The 13,410-nt window shown below is 33.1% G+C and overlaps 1 long non-coding RNA gene across 1 annotated transcript; it reads left to right on the forward strand.

Moving 5' to 3' along the window:
• The first annotated feature begins 6,058 nt into the window (after positions 1-6,058).
• On the forward strand, positions 6,059-7,080 carry LOC120115468. Its single transcript, XR_005515484.1, has 4 exons — positions 6,059-6,170; positions 6,463-6,529; positions 6,621-6,700; positions 6,967-7,080. It is a non-coding gene; the product is annotated as an uncharacterized LOC120115468 (long non-coding RNA).
• Positions 7,081-13,410: the final 6,330 nt, after the last annotated feature.

Below are 13,410 nucleotides of genomic sequence, written 5' to 3' on the forward strand. Positions count from 1 at the left end.
TTGCAATTTTTAAAAGTTGGAGGACCTAAATGCAAGCTTCAGAAATATTCAGTGACCATTACTATACTTTACCCTTATCATAATAATATGCAATCTAAATTCGTCTTAAATTTAAAAATGTTTTATTTGTTTTAAATCTCTTCACGTAGAATATGTTGTAAAATTATTATCAGGTGATGTATCACCTCTTTGTACATAGTGTTATCAATAATAATATTGAGAATTATGTATTCTTTCGTGAATGTGTAACCCCTCCAATTTTAAAATCCAAATATGAACAATTGAATATTATTTTTCAAATTTATTATTATCTTAATTGATATTAAATGGTTTTTGAAGTTTTAAAGTATTCGGATAATCTTTCGTGAAATTTGACTTTTTTTAGCATGATATCGAATAATTCTACTAATTATTTTATATTAAGAGTATACCGAATGATTTCTTAAATATTGAGTGATTATTGTGAAAGTAATTTTAAATATCGAATCAAGTTTTTAATAATTGTTTTTAAAATACTCGATTTAATATTAAATTAAATTTATTGATATATTTTTTTATCAAAACATTATTTGGCCCTAAAGTAAACAAAAAAAAAAACAAAACGCAAGTCTCATGAAGTCCAAACGAGAATAAAGCTAAGCAAAACACACAAAATAAAACAAACACCACTACCAAAAATAAAAGTCGGTTAATCGTCTTCTCCACAACCCAACTAAAACCTATGAAAGTTTCAAGTGGCGAAGACCAATAGAGCAAAATAAAACATGTTCACATTCCAACCAGAATGAGAGAGAGCATCTTACAATGGCTCCAACCTGCGCCTATCCTCAGTAGCTTGCTCTTCCACTACTCGAGGAGCCTCCTCAATCAAGAACCAATCGCCTTCATCGTGATTATGCATCGTCGCCAACAAGTGTGCTGCTTTGTTATCCGACTAGTAGATATTACGATAGGTACATGCACGTAATCTCCTCGCTTTGCCTTTTGCTTTCCATATTAGCGCACTGATCTTAGAGTAATCAATATTCTCTGTGGATAACTTTGAGATCAAATCTTTCGAATCCCCCTCTATCACCACATCCTTGAAGTCCAAATCAACATGAAGATCTACAGCGTGAATAGCCGTAGTTGCTTCAGCCACAAACGCCGAGGTAATCCGACTAATATTCCTCCTGCTCGCCCTCATAATGTTGCTCGCAGCATCACAAATTAAAATGCATCACCATGTTGTATTCCTTGTTTCTTTGAAACATGCATCAAATTTTATTTTGACAGATGGGGGAGACGGTGGACTCCACTGAGCGATAAAGCCTGACTGGGACAGTTGGATCCTCGCATTTGCCATGGAAAAGTCTTGACATTGAGCACGAATGGAGGTAATAATCTCATATACCCCCATCTTTTTCCCTTCATGGTACTGTAAATTACTTGCATGTCACAGTGCCCAAATGCCAACAAAAATAATTGGTCTCATACTAACTGAAAGATGAGTTAAAAGCCACCCAAACCACTATTAAAAATGAGTCGAGTTACGTTAAGAAGGTCGACGAATTAATAACCCCTCTCACACTGCATGAGCTAATCAATCTTTGTTGATATGCACATTTGATTCAATTACATTAAAAAAATTCTAGCAATAAGGATCTACAACTAATTTTTTAATAAAAAGATTTTTTTGAAGGTATGAAATTATTAAAAAAATTCCACATCTGAATCATGATTTTCCGTTAACATGCGCACTCCCAAAAACACTTGAAGAACTCTGCAGATAACTGTGAAACTTCATCCTCCCCCAACAATAACCAGTAACCACTATGCACACTATACAAACCAGACTTTTCCCCATACCATACACCGCAATCCACCTAACAAAAAAGTAAGATAGGCATAGCCAGAATTTTGTCCCTATCCGCCTCCAAAAAAATGGTCGAGATAAGCTCCATGTTCCATTGTCTTGACTCCTCCAACATAATATCTGAAACACATGAAACTGAATCAACAGTAGGAGTTAGAACTTTTTGTGGAGAAAGCCCCCGGAGCTAGAAATAGTTCCAATTAGAGACCACTTCTTCTGACCCCACTTTCCATCGTAAACCTTTCTCAAGCAATCATTTCGAGCTCTAGATACTCCGCCAAATGTAAGATCGGTGGGACCCAAGTCTTGAACCAAGGAACTCCCCACACGGGTAATATTTTGCTCTGATGAGGTGACTAACAACGAAATTAAGATTTGTTAACAACCGTCAACCTTGTTTTGCTAAAAAAATGATATTAAATTTCACTAAGTCCCAAAAACCTAAACCTCCATCCTCTTTCAACGAAAAAAGAGATTGCCACGTGCACCAATGAATACCACGTTTTGCTCCGACTTCTGCCACCAATTTGGGCAATCCGGCATGTATCCTCATGCTTCTAGCATGTTCATTCAGAGTTCTGTTCATGCGCTCCGCTACGCCATTCTTCTGCTGTGTCTGGGAACTGTTGTCTCCATCTTGATCCCATTGTTTGCGTAAAATTCTCCAAATCTACTATTTTTGTACTCTCCTCCATTATCAGACCTCAACCGCTTGACTTTCAAACCAGTCTCATTTTCCACCATGGCCTTCCATTTTCTGAATGTATCAAAGACTTCTGATTTCTTCTTCAGAAAATAAACTCACACATTCCTTGTATAATCATCGATGAAGGTGACAAAATATAGTGAGCCTGCAAAAGATGGAACTGGAGATGGTCCCCATACATCAGTATGAATCAACTCTAACTTTTCTGCCTTGGGTGTCATGCCAATCTTTGCAAAATTGACTTTCTTTTGTTTGCCAAAGATGCAATCCTCGCATAGTCCGACATCTACATTCTTTAGATCCGACAGCTTCCCTTTTGACAAAAGTGTCTTCATCCCTTTCTTGTTCATATGGCCAAGCCTTTGGTGTCATAAGTTTGATTTTTCATCATCGTCTGCTACTGTAATGATATTCTCTAAATTTGAGGTTACATAGAGAGTATCAGTCTTCTTAATTCACAGCCTGAAAAGGTTGTACAATATCCTTCTCCATCAAGCTGTCCAACAGAGATCAAATTTCTTTTGAGGCCAAGAATATATCTCACTCCTTTCAGCTTTCAGATGGTCTGGTTTGGCAGCTTTAATCAGATGTCTCATTTTCCGACGATCTTCAAGGTTTCATCATCAGCTAGATGAACCTTCCCAAAATCACCATTGATATAATTCTCCATGATTTCTTGGCATGGGGTGGAGTGGAAAGATGCCCCTGAATCCAAAATCCATGATTCAATCGGACTGTTGATGCTTAAAATCATGGAATCACCTGTCTCCTCTGTCATGTTGGCTTCATGTGCGCCGGTATCTTTCTTCAGTGCTCGACAATCTCTTTTAAAGTAACCATTCTTGCCACAATTATAACAGGTAAAATCTTTCTTTCCTATTCTTGATTTTCCCGTTCTAGATTTGGATCTGCCACGATTTGAATTTCTTTCTGAAGTTCTCCCTCTAGACTCCGTGTGCAAGGCTGAGGAGGTTGATGCTTCACCCGATTCTCTCCGTCGAATTTCTTCACTCAATACCAGATCTCGAACATCGTTGAATTTTAATTTGTTGTTTCCCGACGAGCTGCTGATTGTTGTAACAATAGCATTCCAACTGCCTGGTAGAGCTGATAAGAGAATTAAAGCTCAAACTTCATCATCGAATTCAATTTCCACATAACTCAACTGGGTTGTGATTGTGTTGAGTTCATTTAGGTGTTGAGCCACTGATGCCCCTTCTGCCATCCACAAATTGAATATTCGCCTCATCAAGTGAACTTTGTTTGAGGCCGATGGTTTCTCATACATACTGGAGAGAGCCGCCATAAGACCCGCCATGGTCTTTTCTTTTTCTATGTTGAAAGCAACATTATGGGATAACGTCAGTCAGATAACTCCGAGGGCTTGTCTGTCGAGAAGAGCCCAGTCTTCATTCTTCATGCCCTCTGGTTACTTTAATGAGAGAGATTGATATAGATTTTTCTGGTACTGAAAATCTTCAATCTGCATCTTCCAAAAGCCAAAGTCCGCACCATCGAACTTTTCAATTTTTACCTTCCCTTCGTCTGCAGCCATCGCTTCCACTCGAATCTGGCTTCGTTTGGATCGTTTCTGACAATTTTTGCGAACCACCATGTATTAAAACACCTCCGTCGACAAATTCGTATCGTCGAATTTTTTTTACTATTCACGGGATTCACTATTCACGTGAATAGTAATAAATAGTAACATCACAGAAAAACCGACAAAATTCACCACCAAAAGCTCTGATGCCAGTTGTTGGGAAATAAATGAGTACGAGTAATTTCCCTATAACCAGATTAGTGAGAATGCGAAATAAAAGCGGAAAAATAAAATTGATAACGGAGTTCAGCCAATTATGCCTACGTCTTCGAACTGCTGCAGACAGGGTTTTAAATAGCGGACCGAAAATACTATAGCGGCCGTAATTTCGCTGTAGCGTCGCCGTCCGAAATCGGTATTGATGATTTTAGCGGTGGGTAACAGATTCACATAAAAAACGGTCTATCACGCCTGCAATTTAACGGGTTACGGTGGGAAGCGTCGATAACGGGACGCTATAAGCGTTATCCCACCGTTATTGCAAAACAAAAACAAAAACAAAAATCAATCAAAAAGACCAGAAATTTCTACGGTTGAAAGAAACTAGATCTAGGTTTAGAAATTAGAAGAAGAAAATTGTGTGTTCTTTTCTTCCAACGACGACCTGAAATTTCTACGGATGAAAGAGGAAAAAGAAAGTAAAAGGAAGAAAGGGGTTATACCCAAGGAAACGAAGCAGTACCAGGAGGAATCTTCGTGGTCATCTGACTGGATCTTGCAGGAAATGAAAGCAGGGGAGCAGGAAACTTAGTTCTGGGTTTGTGAGTGAATGTTAAACAATGAAACGTTTGTTTTGTGAAACTGTAAAGAAATTTTGATAAGGATATGAAGATGAAGGTTGTGATTTGGGTATTTTTAAGGCCACTGCTGGCCCACTACCACCTCATATTTTTTAAAATAAAATTTATAATATCCTAATTATAATTTTAACATCTCTCACCTTTTCAAATTTTATAATTTAATTCTTAATTTAGATTGTAAAGTTTAATTTTCATTTAATTTAGTCATATTTTGAGTAATCAAAATTTCTAATATTTAAATTTTACAATTTTATTTTAATTCCATTTTATGTTCTTTAAATATGTCACTTTCGCTTAGAAAACATTCTAAAAATCATTAAAAACGATTCCTTATAATTATAATTATTGTTATTATATTTTAAGATAAGTGTGTGAAATTTAAAAAAATTCACGACTGCGACACCCGCAGTGACCGCGATGGCATCCGTAATATCCGCAACCGCGATAAACGTGACGCGACCGAAAACATGACCGCTAACGCTATTTAAATCCCTGGCTGTAGATCTTTTACTAAAGGGAGAAATTTTACAGGTGTTTACAAAAAATACTTGAGAGAGAGCTAGAATGATTTGGGGATGATTTTGAAGCTAAATGAGTTAGGGTATTTATAGTTGAAGCTTAAGGACTAATCTTATAAATATCCTAAAGTATGCAGGGACTAAAATGCATTTTTCCCGTTTTTAATTCAAACAAAGTTAGGCAGCCACCTTAGACCATTTTAGCCGCAGGCTGCTAGCCCCTTTTTTTTTTTTACTTTACAACAATCTCAAACTAGCTTTTGTATGTGGATCGCTAGCTTGTGGGATTACCCTCACACTTAAGGAATTCATATTTAATTTTATCATGAATTCTTGATCTATATATTGATTCTGCTTCTATCATGCTGCTGGCCTCTCAAGACAAAGAGGGTGACTCGAGTTGAGTTAAATAAGAGAGCTAGAAGGAAAGAGATTCAAAAAAGAGAAGCTGAAGACAAAAAGAAAGAGGAGCTTACAAAAGACATTGACAAGTACATTTAGCTGTCTCTAATGTGACTATTAGTTACGTGCTGAGGATGTATGTTTTATTATCTTTTGGATGCAGCATACCAGATATCTTACAATAAATAGCCAAAGAGGGTGAGGAGAAGCAAAATAAACATATTCGAAGGGCCATAGTTAAACAAGAAAGACTCAAGGCTTGTCCACCAACCCTGGGCAAATACAAGTATGCAACTGCTTTTTATAAGTTCTCACTTGTCATCTATTTTTCCAATATATAATGAGCATAATTAATTAACTGTATATTGGTGATTTTAATGGCAATGATCAAAATTTCAAAACTTATTTGATATATAAAATTAAATCTTTTGCACTCTTTCAAGTTATTTTTTTTCTTTCAATTTGTATGTTTGATTTCACTTGATGCATTGAGTGATCTGAATATAATGCAGTAGTTTCTCAACATTTTAAGGAATTAGGAAGACACCTGGTTGATCTATATTGTTCATAATTTCCAGATTCCAGCCTGCTCCTCCACAAGTTCTCTTATCTGAAGAGTTTACTGGATCTCTTCGCAAGCTTAAGGTATACAATTTTTATTTTTTAATTTTACTGTTGGGTAATACAAGTTGACTGATTCCATGTTTTTTTATTATTATTATTATGTTGCATAAAGGGTTGTGCTACACTTGCAAGAGATAGATTTAAAAGGTTAGAGAAGAGAGGCCTAATTCCCCCATCAGCAAAGAGTGGAAGGTCAGTTTGAATTTGATAATATTTACGTGTTTGATCGAGACCTGAAACCGATGTTACATGACCTCTTATTATGATTCCAATTCTACAGTTTTTTTTTTTCATATTGATTTTGTACAAAACCGGCAATATCAAAGAGACTCATGTTTACATGGAAAAGTAGAGGGTTCGGTTACTCGGTATCATTTCACCGTGGACATATTTTTCCCTGCAAAAAGTTGTTTTCCTTGCGTTATTATAAATTGTTCCATTGATGTGCTTGTGGACAGGAAATAGAGAGGATTTGTTTCCATGGATCTTGGCCATTCATTCAATTTTGTGGCGAGGCAAATCAGAAGGCTCTTCAGCCAATGCGGTTAAAAGGTAGCAAGCCGGAGCCATGAAAGCCTTCCTGTGTTTTATGATGGTTTAAATTTACCTATAGTTGTTTTCTATTCTCTTTTCCACCAAAGCAAGTGTGCTATTCCATACCTATTGTAAACATGTGGGTTTATGTATTTAGAAATGGTGAAATTGTGCCTTTAGTCCTTGAGTTCTTTAAGCTTGACAATTTGAACTTCAAAGTTCAACCCGTGTTCAATCTAGTCTTTACTTGCACCAATATTTAAAATGTAAAGAAAAAAATGAAAGAAAAAATAGAATTGGATAAATGAGATTATAAACGAACTTATTCGTTTATTCGTGAACATAAATGAATTGAGTGTACTTCTACTCCTGTTCGTTTGTTTAATAAATGAACAAAAAGTTTTGTTCATATTCGTTAATAAATAAACAAACATAAAAAACTTCGTCCAGACTTATTCATTTAACTTAAGTACATGAATGAGCGTTATACGAATAGTTTATGGAAAGTTATGTTCATTTGCATTCTATCTATCTCCAAAATGTAAAAATAAAACCTAATGTTTATAAAACTGATTTACAAAAGATTGTAAAAATCAATTGGAATCGTTTGGCTTAATTGCAATTGCTGATTATGATCTACAAAAGATAAACGTAACTGGCTTAATTCCTTCAAGCAATTGTTGTTTTCTCTAACTATTATTTATATATAAAAATTGAATATATTCACTTGACTTAATGATCACACCTATATATATATTGAATAAACACTTTAGTCATGTCTACCACAATTCTATTTTTTTTATATGTTTTACTATTTTTATTTTTATCTTTTTCATGATTTATGCCGTGGAATTTTACTAAATTTTAAGTGTATTTTAATAGTACACTAAAATTCGATAATTTTTATTTTTATTAGGGTTTACACAAAAAATATTATTTACTTATGAGTCCAAGTTACAACTAATTTTCATATAATATTTTGAAGTTAATTTCTATGAAATTTAAACTAAAGAATGTAAGCAACTAAGCATGGAATATGAGGGGTTTGTAACACCCATTTCTTGTATATGTTTCCGTACACAAGTCACAAGTGTCATATGACTTTTAAAAACATATATTTATTTGTAAAACCCATAAAATTTTGTTTCGAAAATAAAATAAAACATTTTAATATAATAATAAAACATTCTTTGTAACATATTAAAAAAATTATAACTTTAATACATTTCAGAGCATTTTCGTAAGTTCAAATACATGCCATCTAATTATCAAAAGTAGACATAATTGTCCTAAAGTTACTGATTTGTCAATCTTGGATTGATGATCTCTGCTGCAGTCCTTACTCGGCTAGTCTTTGCTCCTACCTATGCGTGAAATCAACACACGCTAAGTATTTACTTAGTGAGTCATAATAATGTAAAGGAACTGCAATTTATACATAAGTATATTATGGCTATCGAAATACGAACTAAATCGTATAATTCATAAGAATAATTAAAATCATTTTATCAAACCAAGTTTCTTTCCTATAGTCATCGAAGCTATTCTTAGTATGCCTATCATACTTATCTTTCTGTATATTTTCCTAATTATCCTGTATTTTACCCAATGTATGTCAAATGAGAATGTAAGGTACATGCATTGCACCGAAGTGCCGAAATGGTTATTCATCTTTTATGAATACCATGAGTGACACCTTTTATGCCGAAAATGCACTGTTATGCATTAAACAAAATCGATCGATAACTTTCATACACGAAGTATGTCAAAATGGCAATTCACCTTTTATGAATACCATAGGTGACACCTTTTATGCCGAAAATGCACCGTTATACATTAAACAAAATCAATCGATAACTTTCATTAGTGGCACCTTTTATGCCGAAATACACCTATGACTCTCAATATACATACAATGGGCTTTTAAGTCCAATTCACAGATTTAGACATTTATTTTGGCAACATCGGTAACCATTGAACAACATCACTATTCATCCATTCATTTTAGAGCAGTTCATAATCTAAAACTTATTCATAATATCATTCCCATACACATTATGAAAATATACCAAAATGCTATAAAACATACATTTAACAAAACATTCGAGGTTGATTCATCGCGAGTCTTCCTCCTTTCATATAAGTACAATAAATGCACTCACCTGATATGCCACACTAATATGCTTTAAGGATGTCCAGCTATTCGACAACTTTATCTTTGCCCTTTTTCTTGCTTGACTCTGGAGCTTGGTTATGATCTACACAAGCATCCATAATTACACATACCATCCAAATGTTAGTATACTTTCTAACAATTATTCCTTTAATAATACTTAAAAATACTATTATTTTCAAATTCTATTAAAAATTTATCCTATCTTACAATTCCAGGCTCAATAGTATCGATATCCCTACTATGTTATCGATACTTATATACTATGATATCGATACTCCCTTTCAGTATCGATACCATTTTTGCATTCTGGAATTCATAGTATCGATACCTTCCTATTAGTATCAATAACCTCAACAATATCGATACTACTTGCATCAGTATCGATAATGTTCATCGTATTTCTTCAAATTTAAACCTATAGTATCGATACTATTCTTCTTGTACCGATACCCTTACCTAGAATTTTCATTTTTTATTTCGATTTTTACACAAATTTCGTTAAATTCTCTTACTTTTACCTCCAACAATACCCTTAAACTTATCATCACTTAACCCAACTAACTTTCCTCCATTTAGCTTCTTATAACATCTAAAATCTCTAAAGAATATCTCAAACTAAGAATCACCCTACTTTTTCATACATATTTTTAATCACTTTCAAGGCTTCTAATCTCTTATTTACATCTTTGACAAGTCAAATATACTTGTAAACCTCTATAAAAACTCATATCTTAACATATAACTCAAAAACTCATTTTCTTCAATCTCAAATAAATCATTCATCTCTTAGTTTTAATCCTCTTTAAACCATTCTTAAGCTTCCACGTCACTTAAGGTTTCTAGACCAAACCAAAAACGAAAGGAAAAACTAGTTAGATGAAGTCTTACATTTAGCTATGGGGAAAATGGTAACACGGGAAGAAGGAGAAGAAAACCAAGTTCTTACCAGCTTTTTCCCATTTCTCCTTACCAAACTTATTAAATATCCCCTTTTAAAAAATATTAAATTCATTCTATTTAAAAGACTAAATTGGCCCTCCATTCTTCCATTCTTAATAATTATTCTTAGCCAAATTTCTTAATTCCTTTCTTGTACTTTACCCTTTATTCAGTTAAATCCACCAAATTTTAAATCCTTTCATTATGGTCATCGACCCGATATTTGGGGTATTACAGGGTTATTAACGCATTAAAATAAGTTACTATAGATCAAGTTTTTTTTAATAATACAAGCATACGATTATCTATGATTGTAATGAAATATATTTGATTGGATAAGGAATTCAATAAAATATCAATGATTAGGTATTAAACTTTTAAAACAATTCATTTCATTGGACCAAATCTTTAGCCTAAATACTCCATTTTGGAGTAAGTAGGATTTTTTTTAATAATATGTGATGATTAAAAGATAGTATCTATTTAGAATTGCTATAATCTTTTTAATAAGATACGTATACTTTATAGATACAATTGCTCTACTTCACATATTTACAAAATCATATTTTTTTATCAGTGAAACTACACGTTGTACATATATCACACATACGTTCTTAGCTCAACACCTTGGACATTGTTATATATGAATTAAACTAAAATAAAGAAATATAAGAAAAGTCATTTTCTAAATAGATTGGGGCTATGGACCGAATATGAAAGGGGAAAAGAGGAGAGTTTTTTTTTCTTCTTCCTTTGTCATTCGTTTATGCAAAAGAGGGGGAACGTATGAGTTGGGTATTCATCTTTTTCTTTTTTCATAGTTTTCTTATATTCCTCTTTTGTTTGTTATTTTTATTCAATTTTTTATTTTTTAATAAAAATTTATTTCGTTTGATTTTTTTTTTATATTTTACGCATGTTCATCTGTTATTTTTGCATGTTTTAACTCTACTCTTGTGACACACTTTACTCTACTCTTGTGGCACGTTTCATTTATCTTATAGCATGTTGTTCGCCTACCTCTTTGGTTCGTATTTGATTTGTGATTTCCGGTGATCTTTTGATGGTTAAATTCATTTTTGTGATTGTTTGTGGATGTATTCAAATCAATTTTGCAAAACAACCTATAAGTTTGTTTTGGTTCGTTGCCACTCCACCATCTTTAGTCCTGACTAATTCGGATCAACATGTCTCGTAGATCTGGCTTTGGTGTGTGAGTTTTCAGGCGAGGATTTTCTGTATACACAAAGATTCGAACCTAAGACATTGCTTAAGCGATATCAAAATACTTATCACTTGAACCAACTCTATTGATAAAATGAAAACAAAATTTAATTTAATTTTTAATTAAAATTTAAGTTAATATCTAATAATTCTTCTGGATTGTTTAGCTTATTTGTCTACTATGCTACTACGAGGTTGCATATGTAGTATTTGCATGATAGTTTGAATTTTTAGGTACAATATCAAAATTAGCCCTTTAACTTTTGTTCAGATAATCATTTTAGTCCTTATTTTTTTGGAGCACTTTAGCCCTCAACATATCAATCTTTTATCAAAATGACCCCAGCTATTGAAAATCGTTAGTTGACTAATGGTTAACGTATGTTATTGACATGAAATTTTCACATACGATAAATTGTTGATGTGTCACATGCTACGTCACCTACGATGATGACATGACATGTTTCACGTCAACAATTAAACACATATAAAAATGTCATCTCAATCATATATGTTAATCATTAGTCAACTAATTGTTTTCATCTAAGAGAGTGGTCATTTTAACCAAAAATTAAAACATTTAAGGTTAAACACTAAAAGAAATAAAACTAAAAAAGATCATTCAAATAAATATTAGAAACTAATTTTAACATTAAATAAATTTTTTGAATTAATCACTGGTATCCAATCTATTGACCGACTAATCCAGACCGGGTACTGCGGAGGCAAAGGCGACCCTCCCAACCCAGTTTGCTCCATCCGCAACACCAGAATTCGAACCCCTAACCTTACTTAAAGGACTTAGTGCCTCATCCCACTAGACCAACTGGTTGTTGGTTAACATTATATTTTTTAATCACAATAAAAATGTGTCATGTGAGTTGCGCTTTTTCTAGTTTTCGACATTTAATATTTTGAACTATTGAATCAAGGTGTTATATAGAATAGAATCACATTTTATTGGATGTCTGACATTTTCTTACAGAATATGTCTGAAAATGATGGATTCAAACCCACCAATAACCACCACCAAAGAAAATGAAAAAAAAAAGCAAGATTTATTAGCTTCAGCTCATCCATCAATTTCATTGCTTATAGCGACCTTACTTTTTAAAATTTATTGCTTTATTGTCTTAATTATGTAATAAAGATGATGAAAAGTCGGCAACAAACATTTACCAACTTTGTTCATTGTTCCTTGAGCGTTTGTTGTTCACCTATCTATTTTTCAAAACAATACAATAACAAATTCATTTTGCCCAACTCATCATTTTTTCTTGTTTTCCAAGGCTTTTTCTCTTTTCATGTTTCTAGCATTTAGCCAATGCCTTAGTGATCCATCTTAACTAATTCATACCATAGACCAATAGACTTGTTCAAACAAACCCAAATCATTATATGACTAAAAAAAGAGAGAAGGAACTTTTAGTCCCTGAACTTCTCATAATTTGGTCCCTCAACTTTCTGTCCACATTAGTCATTGAAATCAGCATTATTTTGTGTATCTGTAATTGTGTATATATCACGTATTTCTTTTCGCCGAAACAAGCGTTATAAATTCTATGATTATTTAAAGAAAAACAAGAGTTTTAGAACATAAAGTTTAGTCTCAGGCATAATGTCAAAAAGACACAAAAAAAAAAAACTAGTATCTTATTGACCATGTATTAGCTTATTTTACTCTTGTCCTATTTCATAAGATAAGTTACCCACGTTGCTGTCTTTGACAGGCATTCCTGATTCTGAATAACTAATCAATCAATTATAGATATAAAATTTGGTATAATTATTTCATATCGTAATCAAAATTGAATAACCTACTCTTGTTGGTTCAGAAATAAAAGAACTCGATGTCCCTTATTTAAAGTGAATAGTTCGGATCTATGATCTAATTCATCTCGACTATAGTTAATTAAACTCAATATAATTATTATATTCCGAAACATCTTAAAAAATAATAATCAAGAAGCTACTGGTTTAGTGATAAGAATCCATGAAATAGAGTTTCAAGTCAGTTGGCTTGAACTCT

This window comes from Hibiscus syriacus, unplaced genomic scaffold, assembly GCF_006381635.1.
Source record: "Hibiscus syriacus cultivar Baekdansim isolate YM2019G1 unplaced genomic scaffold, ASM638163v2 tig00110264_pilon, whole genome shotgun sequence".
NCBI lineage: Eukaryota > Viridiplantae > Streptophyta > Magnoliopsida > Malvales > Malvaceae > Hibiscus > Hibiscus syriacus.